Source organism: Lithobates pipiens, unplaced genomic scaffold (assembly GCF_037356315.1).
Source record: "Lithobates pipiens isolate NorthernLeopardFrog02 unplaced genomic scaffold, aLitPip1_a1.2 Scaffold_22, whole genome shotgun sequence".
NCBI classification, from domain to species: domain Eukaryota; kingdom Metazoa; phylum Chordata; class Amphibia; order Anura; family Ranidae; genus Lithobates; species Lithobates pipiens.
In genome coordinates this window covers 254,095,407-254,107,801 of record NW_027507784.1, presented here as the reverse complement: position 1 = coordinate 254,107,801, position 12,395 = coordinate 254,095,407, and the positions used below count along the sequence as shown (strand labels likewise).

Sequence of the window (12,395 nt, the reverse complement as noted above, 5' to 3'; positions counted from 1 at the left end):
TGTTAGTGCTCTGTATGTGGCCAGGCTGTGTAAAAGTCTCACACATGTGGTATCGCCGTACTCGGGAAGAGTAGCAGAATGTATTTTGGGGTGTAATTTTTGCTATATACATGCTATGTGTTAGAAATATCTTATAAATTGACAATTTTGTGTAAAAAAAAATGCGTTTTAATTTTTTTCCACATATTCCAAAAACTTCTGGAAAAAAATTAACCATTCAAAAGACTCATTATGCCTCACAGATTATACGTTGGGGTGTTAGCTTTCCAAAATGGGGTGATTTTATGGGAAATTCCATTGTCCTGGTACTCCAGGGCCTTCAAAATTGTAATAGGTGGTTGAGAAATGAGATGCGTCATTTTTGCTCGTAGAACGTCTGAAGGTACTACATCGCTGTTGGTGCTCTGTATGTGGCCAGGCTGTGTAAAAGTCTCACACATGTGGTATCGCCATACTCGGGAAGAGTAGCAGAATGTATTTTGGGGGGTAATTTGTTGTATACATATGCTGTGTGTGAGAAATAACCTGATAATATGACAATTTAGTAAAAAAAAATTAAAAAAAATAAAAAATCTTCATTTTGCAAAGAATTGTGGGAAAAAATGACAACTTAAAAAAACTCACCATGCTACTTACTTAATACCTTGGGATGTCTACTTTGTAAAAAGGGGTCATTTGGGGGGTATTTGTACTTTCCTGACTAGTTAGAGTCTCAAGAAATGAGGTACACCTGATGTACTGAAGGCCTGATCAGAAGTGATGAATTTTCAGTGATTGGCACCATAGATTGTAGACTCTATAACTTTCACAAAGACCAAATAATATATACTAATGTGGGTTATTTTTACCAAAGATATGTAGCAGTATAAATTTTGGCCAAAATTTATGAAGAAAAATTACTAATTAGCAAAAATTTATGACAAACGAAGAAAAAGGCATTTTTTTCACAAAATTTACGTTTTATTTTATTTATAGCACAAAAAATAAAAAACCCACTAGTGATTAAATACCACTAAAAGAAAGCTCTATTTGTGTGGAAAAAAGGACGCAAGTTTCATATGGATACTGTGTTGGATGACTGAGTAATTGTCATTCAAAGTGTGAGAGCGCTGAAAGCTGAAAATTGGTCTGGTCAGGAAGGGGGTGTAACTGCACTGTACTGAGGTGGTTAAAAAGTTAATGGATTTTAATGAGCTTTTTGCTACCTCTCAAACACGCTTATTTTTAAGCACTTCAAGCCGATGTCTAATGTGAATCCCAGCGACTGATCATAACTAGCTGAATTACACACACAAGGATCCTGTTAAAATTTCCTCACCGACAGGGGGAGCCAGTGTTCAAGTATGGTGAAGTATTTTTGGATATGTGTGCATTGAACCTATACAATTGTATTGTTTTGGATGGACATTTTCATTGGATTCAGTAGTTGATTCACAGATGGACTATTTATTTTTTTATACACAGTTTTTTTTTGCTATTAAGGTTGTTTTTAACATAACCATAATTTTGAACTCATTCAGTTTTTTTTATTTCATTTCAGGACTCTTGTTTTTCAGACATTGTTTCACTGGTTTGTTTCAATTTTTTTGTCATTTTGTACCAATTGTTTGATATACAAATACTAAATTTGTGTAGTCTATGAACGTATACACTTAATTTTTACAGCGCACTTTACACTCAATACCACCATTACAATACCTACGTGAAATTGGCATCAGATACCCATCATATTTGTATTCTTTCAAATGGTAATTTCATAACATAAGATAATATGATAAATAAGTAGAAATTTTCAGATCATCAAAAATTGCGAAGGGAAAAAAACTGAATGAAAACAACCCATTTACAGATTCTCGTCAAAGCCCCAAATAAAGTGTGAGCATCACATCCCAACGAATCTCCGTGCAATTACTTTCAGATGTCAATATAGATTTAAGCCATAATTTTTCCTAGTTTCTATGGAAACCAATAAAACGTGGCCATATGTAATGCTGACGATGTATTCTTAAGTGTCATTTAAAACCAACAAATTACAATGGAAAGGGTAACTGGATTTACAGTAATAATACCAATGCCACCTATACAAGGCTGCAAAGTAATACAATAATTTGCAACTACATAAATCTTTGAGAATATTTTACACAACAAAAGAGTCAAATACCTACAGTAGGTGTGTGGAAAAATGATTCATGCATGTTATTGCATCAATTTTATGTAGGGAATTTAAAGGAAACACTGGTGAATTTAGTTAAAAATATATATGACAAAATAAAAATCCTACTTTAATCTGGTGGTAAAGCACTATATAGTCCCCATGCACCGGACTATATGACCAATGTGCATTGGGCCCTACTGTGAACAGAAGAGAAACAGCATAGTACATATCTATTCTAAAACATGTATGGTGTGTAATGGTCAAGCATATTTTACTTTATGTGTTTCAGTCATTTCAAAAAAACCTTCATAAGAAAGTCAAAGTACAACAACCTCACCACCAAAATGTTTTGCACTATTATACAATCCCTACAGCAAAAGGCAGATGCTTAAGAGGCACAACGCGTCAGCTGGTTGAAACTGACTCTTCATGCATATTTGTTACAATGATTAAGGCATTGCTGAGCTGCATTTGCTTTGTGTGTAAGAATGCCTACATGATTTACATTTTTACATGTTTATCTGATTTGTATAAATTAAAACAAAAAGTTATGGATGACATACTAAATGCTCATCATCGATTTTTTTTTTTTTTTACTTCAAAACAAAGTCTGCATGTGTATAGCCAACAAAGCTTCTTCTCGCTATTGACGCTCATACTAAGTAGATTTATAATTACTGCATCCTGTTTTTAAATGATCACCCAAGTTTCCAGTAACAACACAATTAATGCTGATGTATTAAACCTTTACTAGTAAGTAGGTAGTCTGACCTGCTACTTGAAACTGGGTAAAAGACTATCTCCTATAATTAACATGATTTATGAAGGGCATGCATCCTTTACCACTTATAACTGTCAAGGTTTTCCCTGTTTCCATTTTGCGGCCTTATGTTTGAGGTTATACTAATGGGCTTGACTTCGATTATATGAGGAAAATCCCCAACAGCTCCCAAAGGGTCACACAACAGTACTGAAGTGATTGCACTGCCAATAGCAATACGTTAAATTCCAGCAGTATTTTCTCAAGAATAGACTAGAATATTAAAAATTCATCTGAGATAATGCTGCAGAGTATAGCTTTTCTTTTAAGCTTCTTTTTCAAACATTATATAGGATATGAGGCCTTCTGTATTACAGATTGTTTAGTAAGATCGATTAGTAAAAGTATCAGTTTGCGAGTTTATCTGCAAATTTGTAATGTTGCACTTTCTCAATAATATTGCTTTTTAACCACTTCCCACCGGCCAATGCCCATATACGGCTGGGTGGGAGCCGTCTACTTCTGATAGGACGTTCAGGAACGTCCTTCAGAAGGAGCGTGCCCACGCGCGTGTCCGCAAAGCGGCGCGATCCCGATGTGCTCGTGTCACCCGGACACGGCACATCTCAGATCGGCAGGAGGGCTCTGTGATTGGCCCTCCTGATCACATGACGGCCGTGTCCAATCACGGCCGTCATGTGATGTAAACAAACAGCCGGTTGCTAGGCAATCGGCTCCTCCTCTCCTCACACAGAAGTCATCGCTGAGGAGAGGAGAGCAGATCGCTGCAGCCGGCTGATGATCAGTGAGTATGAGCTGTTTTTTACAGCTTTTTACTCACTGATCACCAGTCTAGTGTAATACACACAACACACCACACAGTATAAACACAATGTCCCCAAAACACACATGTCCCCAAAACATACATGTCCCCAAATAATAAAAACACATGTCCCTAATAGTAAAAACATGACCACCACATATGTCCCACTAAAATCACATGTCCCAATGATTATCTGCACACATATGTACGTGATCACCTGCACACATATGTACATGATCATTTGCGTACATATGTCCGTGATCACACAAACCAATTATTATACACTTAACTGAATTTTTTTTACCAAAAACATGTAGCAGAATAAATTTTGGCTTAAATTTATGACAAAATTAGATTTTATTGGATTTCTTTTAAAATAGAAAAATGAAAATATATTTTTTTTCATAATTTCCACTTTTTTTGCGCTTATATCGCAAAAAATAAAAAACGGAGTCGCGAATAAATAACACCAAAATAAAGCTCTATTTGTGCGAACAAAATGATAAAAATTTCATTAGGGTACAGTGTAGCATGACCACGCAATTGTCACTGAAAGCGCTAGAGCGCTGAAAGCTGAAAATTGGGCTGGAAAGGAAGGGAGCGAAAGTGCCCTGTATTGTAGTGGTTAAAAATGTTTCACCTCCTTTTGTTTCCAAATAGGTAGTGAAGTTGTTATAACAAAAACTATGAGTAAAATGTGATATAAATTCCAATCTGATGTCTGCTTTATGCAGTGCTTCAAATACATGGAACAATTCACCAAAGAAACTGAACAGCTACCTAGACTTGTGTAATTATTGTCCCAAAAGCAATGGTGTGCAATAACTAGTCAACCAAGTCTGTAAACAAATAGGAGTTCATTTACTAAAGCTGTAGAGTGCAAAATCAGACTCATGTCTGCACAGAAACCAATCAGCTTCCAGATTTTATTGCCAAAGCTTAATTGAACAAGCTGAGGTTAGAAGCCAATTCGTTTCTATGCAGAAGTGAGCCCGATTTTGCACTTTCCAGCTTTAGTAAATAAACCCCATATGTTTATGAGCAGGTAGTTACCAAATGACAGGAAGAATCAATGAACTACCTAGAGCGCTCATCAGCTGCAATGGCTGACGATAGTTGTAGTTCTCCCATTCACAGAACTGTGTGAATGAATGACACAGCCGGGTGGAACCCAAATGTCCTAAAGCTGGCCATACACCTATAGATTACCTGCAGATTTTCTATGATTAGATGGAAAAAGTGGGAGATTCCTCCATCCACACAGTTTAGTGAACATGGAGAAATCTGTTGCACTTTTTCCATCTAACCATAAAAAATCTGCAGATGATCTATAGGTGTATGGTCAGCTTTAGTTTTCTTTTAAATTGTGATTGCGGGTGCAGGGAGAAGATCTCTGTCTGCTGTCACAATGAGGACTTGGGGGGTGCATGGGATGTTCAGTTAGCAACATCCACCCTAAATATGGATGTAAATGTAACATGTTACTAAAGGAGAACTTATCCTTTAATAGAAAACTCCTGCGCTCACCATGCACCAACCAATCTAACTAGCAGCGGTACTACAAAGTGTTAACCAACCTTGCAAAATGTGTAAAGATCAATAAAAATGTTTGCAACATTTTTTTTTTCTTTTTATAAGCAATTTTTATAGTCTCTTGCAAATTGTCTTTGAACTTGCTAGAAAATGTGGTCTCTACGGGAACAGTTGGTTGATTCCCTAGCACAGCCACACCATGTCATAATCCAGCAGCAGTCTCAAGTGTTTTGAATGTATACTCAAAGTAGACATTAACAGATGAATGGCATGCATAAATTCCATATGATCTTATGGGAAGACTTTTGTTGAAATATCTGGCGACAGGCAGCATAGAACTTGCGCAGGCTGTCCATGTAATCATGAACCTGGACTGATTTCCAGACTGACAACATGCCAGTTTACAGACACCTCAATGCTCGCAGGTGGGAAGGAGCACCACTAGGACAAGGTGCACAACAATATACAGGACTGCGAAAGGAAGTGAAGACATGACCTGGGACAGGAATTTGAATGTCATAGTTAACAACAAGTGCACAAAAGTAAAAGATTCAGCTTATTTTTGGAGCACTTGGCACCCCTTTCTGTCACCCAGTAATTTTCTCTCTAACATTTAACCAAAAAGTAAATGAAGCCTTAATTTACACAAGCACTCAGCAAAGCGATGGCTTTGTGTAAAAAGGAACACAGTTCAGAAGCTCACCATCCGTGTGCCATCTCATATTTTGCTTATTGTGAGCCTCTCCCTCAAGGGGATTGCTGACTGGATGCTATGCTAAAGTTACTGAAAAATGCACTCTATTATCACAGTAAATACTATAAGCATATAAAATGTGATTACTGGAGAATGTTATAATATTAAAGTAATTTTATATTCCTAAACAAGCTTAAGAATATACTAAACCGTTAAAATAAGGACAATTGGCCCTGGCACTATTTAAAAGGACTTTTTAAGGGCTTACCGAAATATACATGGCAGTTGGATTTGGTTAAGAACAATATTTACACTACATTTTACATATGATGAATGGTTTACTTGACAATAAACATTTGGGTTCTCACTTAAAGCGGTGTTCCACCCAAAAAAATTAAAAATTAAAAGTCAGCAGCTACAAATACTGCAGCTGCTGACTTTTAAAATAAGGACACTTACTTGTCCAGGGCGCCCATGATCCTCACCTGAAGCCGACCCATCCCTTGGCTCCCGGTTGGAGGCGCCGGCCTCTTTAGTAAGGGAATCGAGAAACGAAGCCTTGCGGCTTCACAGCCTGGTTCTCTACTGCGCATGCACAAGTCGCGCTGCACATTCTGACTGGTCCCTGATGTCTTCTGGGACCTGTGTGTCTCCCAGTAGACAGTGGGGGGAGGGGCTGGACACTATCGCCAGAAGTTTGTGCAAATACCTGTATTAGGCAGATATCTTCTCCCCCCTCCCTCCGAAAGGTGCCAAATGTGACACCGGAGGAACCGTACAAGTGGAAGTTCCATTTTTGGGTGGAGCTCCTCTTTAAAGAGGGTTTCTCATCTAAAACAGAACTCCAGAGAAAAAAAAAATTTCTGTTTTCGTTGTTTTTTGCTGTAAGCAGCATCTTTGGATTGGTGAAGGAGTGGTGTATACACCACTCCTAAACCGCTCCTGCCCATTGAAATCAATGGGGCAGCGCGGCTATACCACTGGCAAAGCGCCACTGCAGCGGTGCTTTGCAGGTGGTTTTAACCATTTTCAGCCGCTAGCGGGGGTTAAAACTGCCCCGCTAGTGGCCGAATATCGCCGCTAAAACGACGGTAAAGCAGCACTAAAAATAGCGCATTTTTACCGCCAACGCAGCTCCCGCCTCAGTGTGTAAGGGGTCTTAAAGTGGATGTAAAGTGTCACATATACCCAGTGAAGTGAACAGCCTCAGATGATACACAGGGATGAAACTCCTACATTCAGCTTTATATATTCTTTAGAAAGTGCAGATCGTGTTACAGATTTTCTCTTGAGTGGCAATATATTTCGAAAATACAGGTCTATTTATACACCTGCATGGAAGCTTTTCTCCCTTGTGCCTCTCTACTCCCAAAACCTGGATCACACCCATAATGTAATAACTGACCAACTTTTTGGTTGCTAGGATTGGCTCCACTACTTTCTGCCTCTTTTGATTTGCTTTTGACCACCCATTACAGTAATGGCCAACTAGAACAGCAAATATCTGCCCAACACAATCACACTTTCAATCCACCCATTAAGTAAAAGTGTTTTTCAGTCTCACCACTAAGGCCATGGACATTAATCCTATGAGTAATTACAGCAAGTAAATTCTGCAATTTCTAAACATGCCCTTGTCAATCATAAATCCAACATTCCATATTCTGCAATTTTCATTGGTTGTCATAGTAGCTCAACCTTATTTTGAAGAGCCTGCATTCTAGGAGAGGTGTTGTTTGTCTCATATAACACTATACATATCATATATAAAAATAAAAAAAATCCTGACTATTCAGGCACAAGCTCCTCTGTATTTGTATTACGGATATAGACAAATTTATTGGTATTCTTACAGCTCACTGAAACAACGCCTCATTCCCTTTAAAAAGTGAAGTTAAAAGCAAATGTCTCTTGCATACCCGCATGACTTTAGTATATCAGAATATAGAAAACAAAGTATGAAGGGAGAAATTACTGCTTATTCTACAAAGATATTATAAAATGGCCTGAACAGATTTTTGACACCCCTAAAAAAAGATGATTAATAAATGGATCATAGAGACATTTCTAACAATTTTCTGCAATTATTTTCACATTTAAATTAAAAACAGACACTTCACAGCTTAATAATAAATCAAAAAATATTGACTCAAACAAAGAGATGTATAAAATGGTATGAAGTCCCACAATACTGAAAAGAGTGCTCATGCTCAATTCCAAAATAGACAAATATGTGCTCCACTGCTTGGTGTTCAGACCAGGTGTCCCACATGGATGTGCACTTACCCTAGATGTTGTCATTAGATGAGTCTAGTGTGGTAAAGGGACCCCTAGATGTTGTCTTTACTTGCTAATCACATTGCAATTACTCCATTGGTGGGGAGAGAAATGACAGAGGGGGAGCCCATAGCATAAAACCATACTTGGTTAAAAAGTATCAAAAAACAAACTTTGGTACACTCACATGTTCTGGTGCCTAATAAGCCTGGCACCTGGTGTGTTCAGCATGTGTTTAATAAGGGAATAGTCCGGACAGCATCCACTGATTACCACTCACTTGTAGCGTTGGCTCGGTTCCAAACACTGAAGGAAGGATGAGCTATAGATCACAAGTGCCACTCAACCAAGCATGTGCGATAACATCAGCCTTGGCACTTTCCTATGCGTTTCGTCATAAAAGACATCGTCCCCCAAAGGAGCCACTGTTTTCCTGGGTTCTCGGTTCTTAGTGCTCACAACTCTAAAAGCAGCGCCACGCTCTCCAACACACCTTTGCAAATTGTCTCCAAATGTATCCAACATGAATGATGATGTGACATAGCAGTCAAGGGGACAGTCACTATTTTTTCACTATTGTGGGACTTTATACCATTTTATACAATTGTGTTTGATTCAATATTTTTGGATTTATTATTAAGCAAAGCATGGTGTCTGTTTACATTTTAAGTTGTAGTGTTGCCATTAAGCCACATTCACACTGCTGGTTATTTTGCCATTACATTATTTTGTCACTTATCACTGTCTTGGTGCCAAGTTATGTCTGGAAAAATTTCCACGTCTTCAGTGTTGCGATTAGTCAGTTAACCTATTTTAATAGAGAAATGTAGTCAATCTGCTGTTCAGTATCATTGTTTGCAAATTACTAAGAACTCCCAAACATTATATATTTCTTTTTTAGTAGAGACCCTAGAGAATAAAATGGTGGTTATTGCAATATTTTATGTCACACTGTATTTGCGCAGCTGTCTTTCAAATGCAATTTGTTTGGAAAAAATTTAAAAAAAAAAAAAAAAAAAAAAACTAACCAGTAGTAGTTAGCCCAATTTTTTTGTGAGAGAATCGTGATCTTTTTATTCTACGCAAAAAAATTGTGATTCTCATTTTGCCCAGAATTGTGCGGCTCTAGTTAATGTACTTAAAAAAAAACAACTGTCCCTTACTTTCTCCCTCCTTTTTGAGGGGGAGAAACTCATTATGACCAAAGAAACACCATCAGAACAACAGGATCTATATTGCGGCCTGCAGTACACTGCTTCCAAATGCAACATCCTCCTAACATTCACTTGTTAAAATCTAGTGAATGTATGCACCAAAGACCAAGTAGCAGCCTTGCAAATCTGAGCTATCAATGCTTGATGATGAACTGATGATCTTCTGGTAGAGTGTGCCCTTACTGGAAAAGGCAGGGCCTGACCCCTCAATCCATACACCTGAACAATCACTTGGCGAATCCTTTGAGAAATAGTTGACGTTCTGGGAATACAAACAGGACAGTCTTCCGTATTTGAGCCGACATTCTCAGATAGACCCCGATACTACATCAAGAGAGTGAAATAATTTCTCCTCTGCAGACTGTTGATTCAGAAAAAAAGGAAGGTAGAATGATATTGTGATTTCGATGAAAACTGGACACTACCTTGGGCAAAAATTTTGGTTGTGGCTGCAAAACCGCCCTATCCTGGTGCATAATGAAATAAGGTTTGTTACAAGATAGAGCCGCCAACTCCAAAACCCTCCTGGCTGACGTCACTGCTACCAACAAATTTTCTTGTCAAGAGGACCAGAGGAATCTGTCGGACAGGCTCAAAAGACTGCCTCTGTAAAACCCCCAGGACTAAATTTAGATCCCAAGGGCACAGAGGCGGCCTGACTGGTGGAAGCACAAAAATCATCCCCTGTACAAACGTTCATACTAAGGAGTGAGAAGCAATAGGCCTCTGAAAAAAGATTGCTAAGGTTGAAATTTGACCCTTAATTATACTTAAGGTCAGATTCATAGCCACCCTTTTTGCAGAAAAGCCAAAACTCTCGATGACATATCTGTGGGCTGCCACCTCCTGGCCTCACACCAGGCAATTATAGGATCTACAGACTCTATAGTAGATACTTCTAGAGACTGGCTTTCTAGCATTCAACATGGTAGACAATACTGACCCAGAAATGCCCCGGACCTTTAAGATCCTGGTTTCAAATGCCAAACCGTTAAATTTAGAGACCATAAAGCAGGCTGGAATATTGCACCCTGTGAGAGCAGATCCGGATGGAGTGGAAGAACCCAGGGGTTTCCCACTGCCAGTCTTACAATCTGTGCATACCAAGTCCTTCTGGGCCAGGCTGGAGCTACTAAGGTCACCGGCTTTCTCTCTTCCCGGATTCTGCGTAGTAGCTTTGGCAACAGCCTGATTGGAGGGAAGGCATATATCAAGGAAAACTGATCCCACGGAATTATCAAGGCATATGCTCCTAATCAAAGCCGGTCCCTGGTTCTGGACACAAAACTGTCAAGCTTCTGGTTTAACCTGGACGCCAGCAGGTCTACATCTGAAACACCCCATCGGCAGCAGATCAATGCAGATTGATTTCCAGGGGACCACTCCCCTGGAAACGTTTGCTGGCAACTCAAAGTCCGTCTGTCAATTCTACACTCCCAGAATAAGTGTAAGGCTGACCGCAGGTCAGCCTGTATTTGTATGAGGAGTCAGGCTGCATAAAGCCTGCCCTCCTCTGCCTCCTCCTCTCGTGGACGTTGGCTCTCGTGCTGACGTCACTTCCGGTGGATCAGAGGAGGACGTTCGGCTGCTCTGGCGCTCGTGGACAGGGGTGTTTTTGGCCCCCGGGGGCTCCACTCATGGGCGTCTATCTCAGTCGCCCTTTTTTCTTCCAGGTGTTCCTCCGGGGGGGGGGGGGTTCACCCGCCGGCAGCTTCTGTCTGCACAGGGGAGCCTTTCTCCCGCCCGCCTCCTTCTCTGGCTGCCTCTGCTGGAGGGGAGGGATGATGAAGGTTTCAGTACAGGCTTCCCCTGTGTGGTTCTGCCGGGGGAGGGGGGGGGTTTGCCGGAGGCTCCTGTCTCCACGAGAGAGCCTTTCTCCCGCCCGCCTCTTTCTCCAGCTGCCTCTGCCGGAGGGGAGGGGGGAGGGAGGTTTCAGCACAGGCTTCCCCCGTGTGGTACCAGAGTGTGTTGAGGGACAAATCTGAACCCTTGTCATTCTAAAACTTTAGCTGTTTGCCTTGCTGGGCAACGAGACAGTGACAGTGTGTGAATCTAAGGATAAGTATTGAATATTTTAAACATTATGACCTAAGATGTCCTCAACATAACTTTTTGTTGGGCTGGTATATAAAAATAAAAAAATAAAAAAACGAGCGAATGTAAAGCATTTGCCAACAATCAGTGAGCTCTTCTGAATCATTGTGACTGAAGTGGGTAAGTGCTCTCTTGATTTCTCTCCCAGTGTTTATGCTGGGGGGGGTGTTTCGTCACCCGTCAGCTCCGCTTATTGACCCCACTTCTCTCGATGTTCCGCGCGGGGGGGGGGGTGTTCGGCCATCTGAGGACTCCTCCGTCTCCACGGGGGTCCCTTCTCCTGCCCGCTGGCTTGCCGTGGGAGGGGAGCGGGGTTCGTCCACCTGGTGGCTCTTCTCCTGCAATTTATGGTTTCTCATGCAATTTACGGGTCGTTACGCAACTTCCGTTTTTTGCAATTTACGGCTTTATGCGATTACGGTTTACGCATTTACGGTTCTCAGGCAAATTTGGGTGTTGACATTTCATATGGTCATGGTTTTCTTGTGTGATTTATGGTTTCATGCTATTTACATTTCATGTAATTTACAGTTTTCTGCAATTTACGGGTTTTTCTTGCAATTTGCGTTGCTCATGCGTTTTGTGTTTCTCAGGCAGTTGACGTTTTCAGGTTTTTTCGGTTCTTATAGGGTTTTTCAGGGTAGTTATGGTTCTTAGAGTTAACATTTTCCCATGCAATTTACGTGTCTGTTGTATTTTACTGGTCTGATGCTATTTATGTGTCTCAGGCAACCTTTATGTTTTCATAAGTTTTACGTGTTTCTCATATTTTTTCCTGTGTTTCTTACGTCTTTCCCATGTTCACGTTTTCCAATGTGTCGTATGTTTCATGTTGCCCTTCATTT

The 12,395-nt window shown here is 40.1% G+C and overlaps 1 protein-coding gene across 6 annotated transcripts in view; it reads right to left on the bottom strand.

The window, feature by feature from the left end:
- Positions 1-12,395, bottom strand: part of MRTFB (myocardin related transcription factor B) — a 484,967-nt gene that overhangs the window by 349,791 nt on the left and 122,781 nt on the right. The window contains exon 3 of one of the 6 annotated variants that reach the window (XM_077448955.1): positions 8,965-9,050. The exons of the other annotated variants lie outside the window; for them this stretch is intronic. The gene's annotated coding sequence lies outside the window, so the exon portion shown is untranslated. The remainder of the gene's footprint in view (positions 1-8,964; positions 9,051-12,395) is intronic. 6 annotated transcript variants of the gene reach the window in all.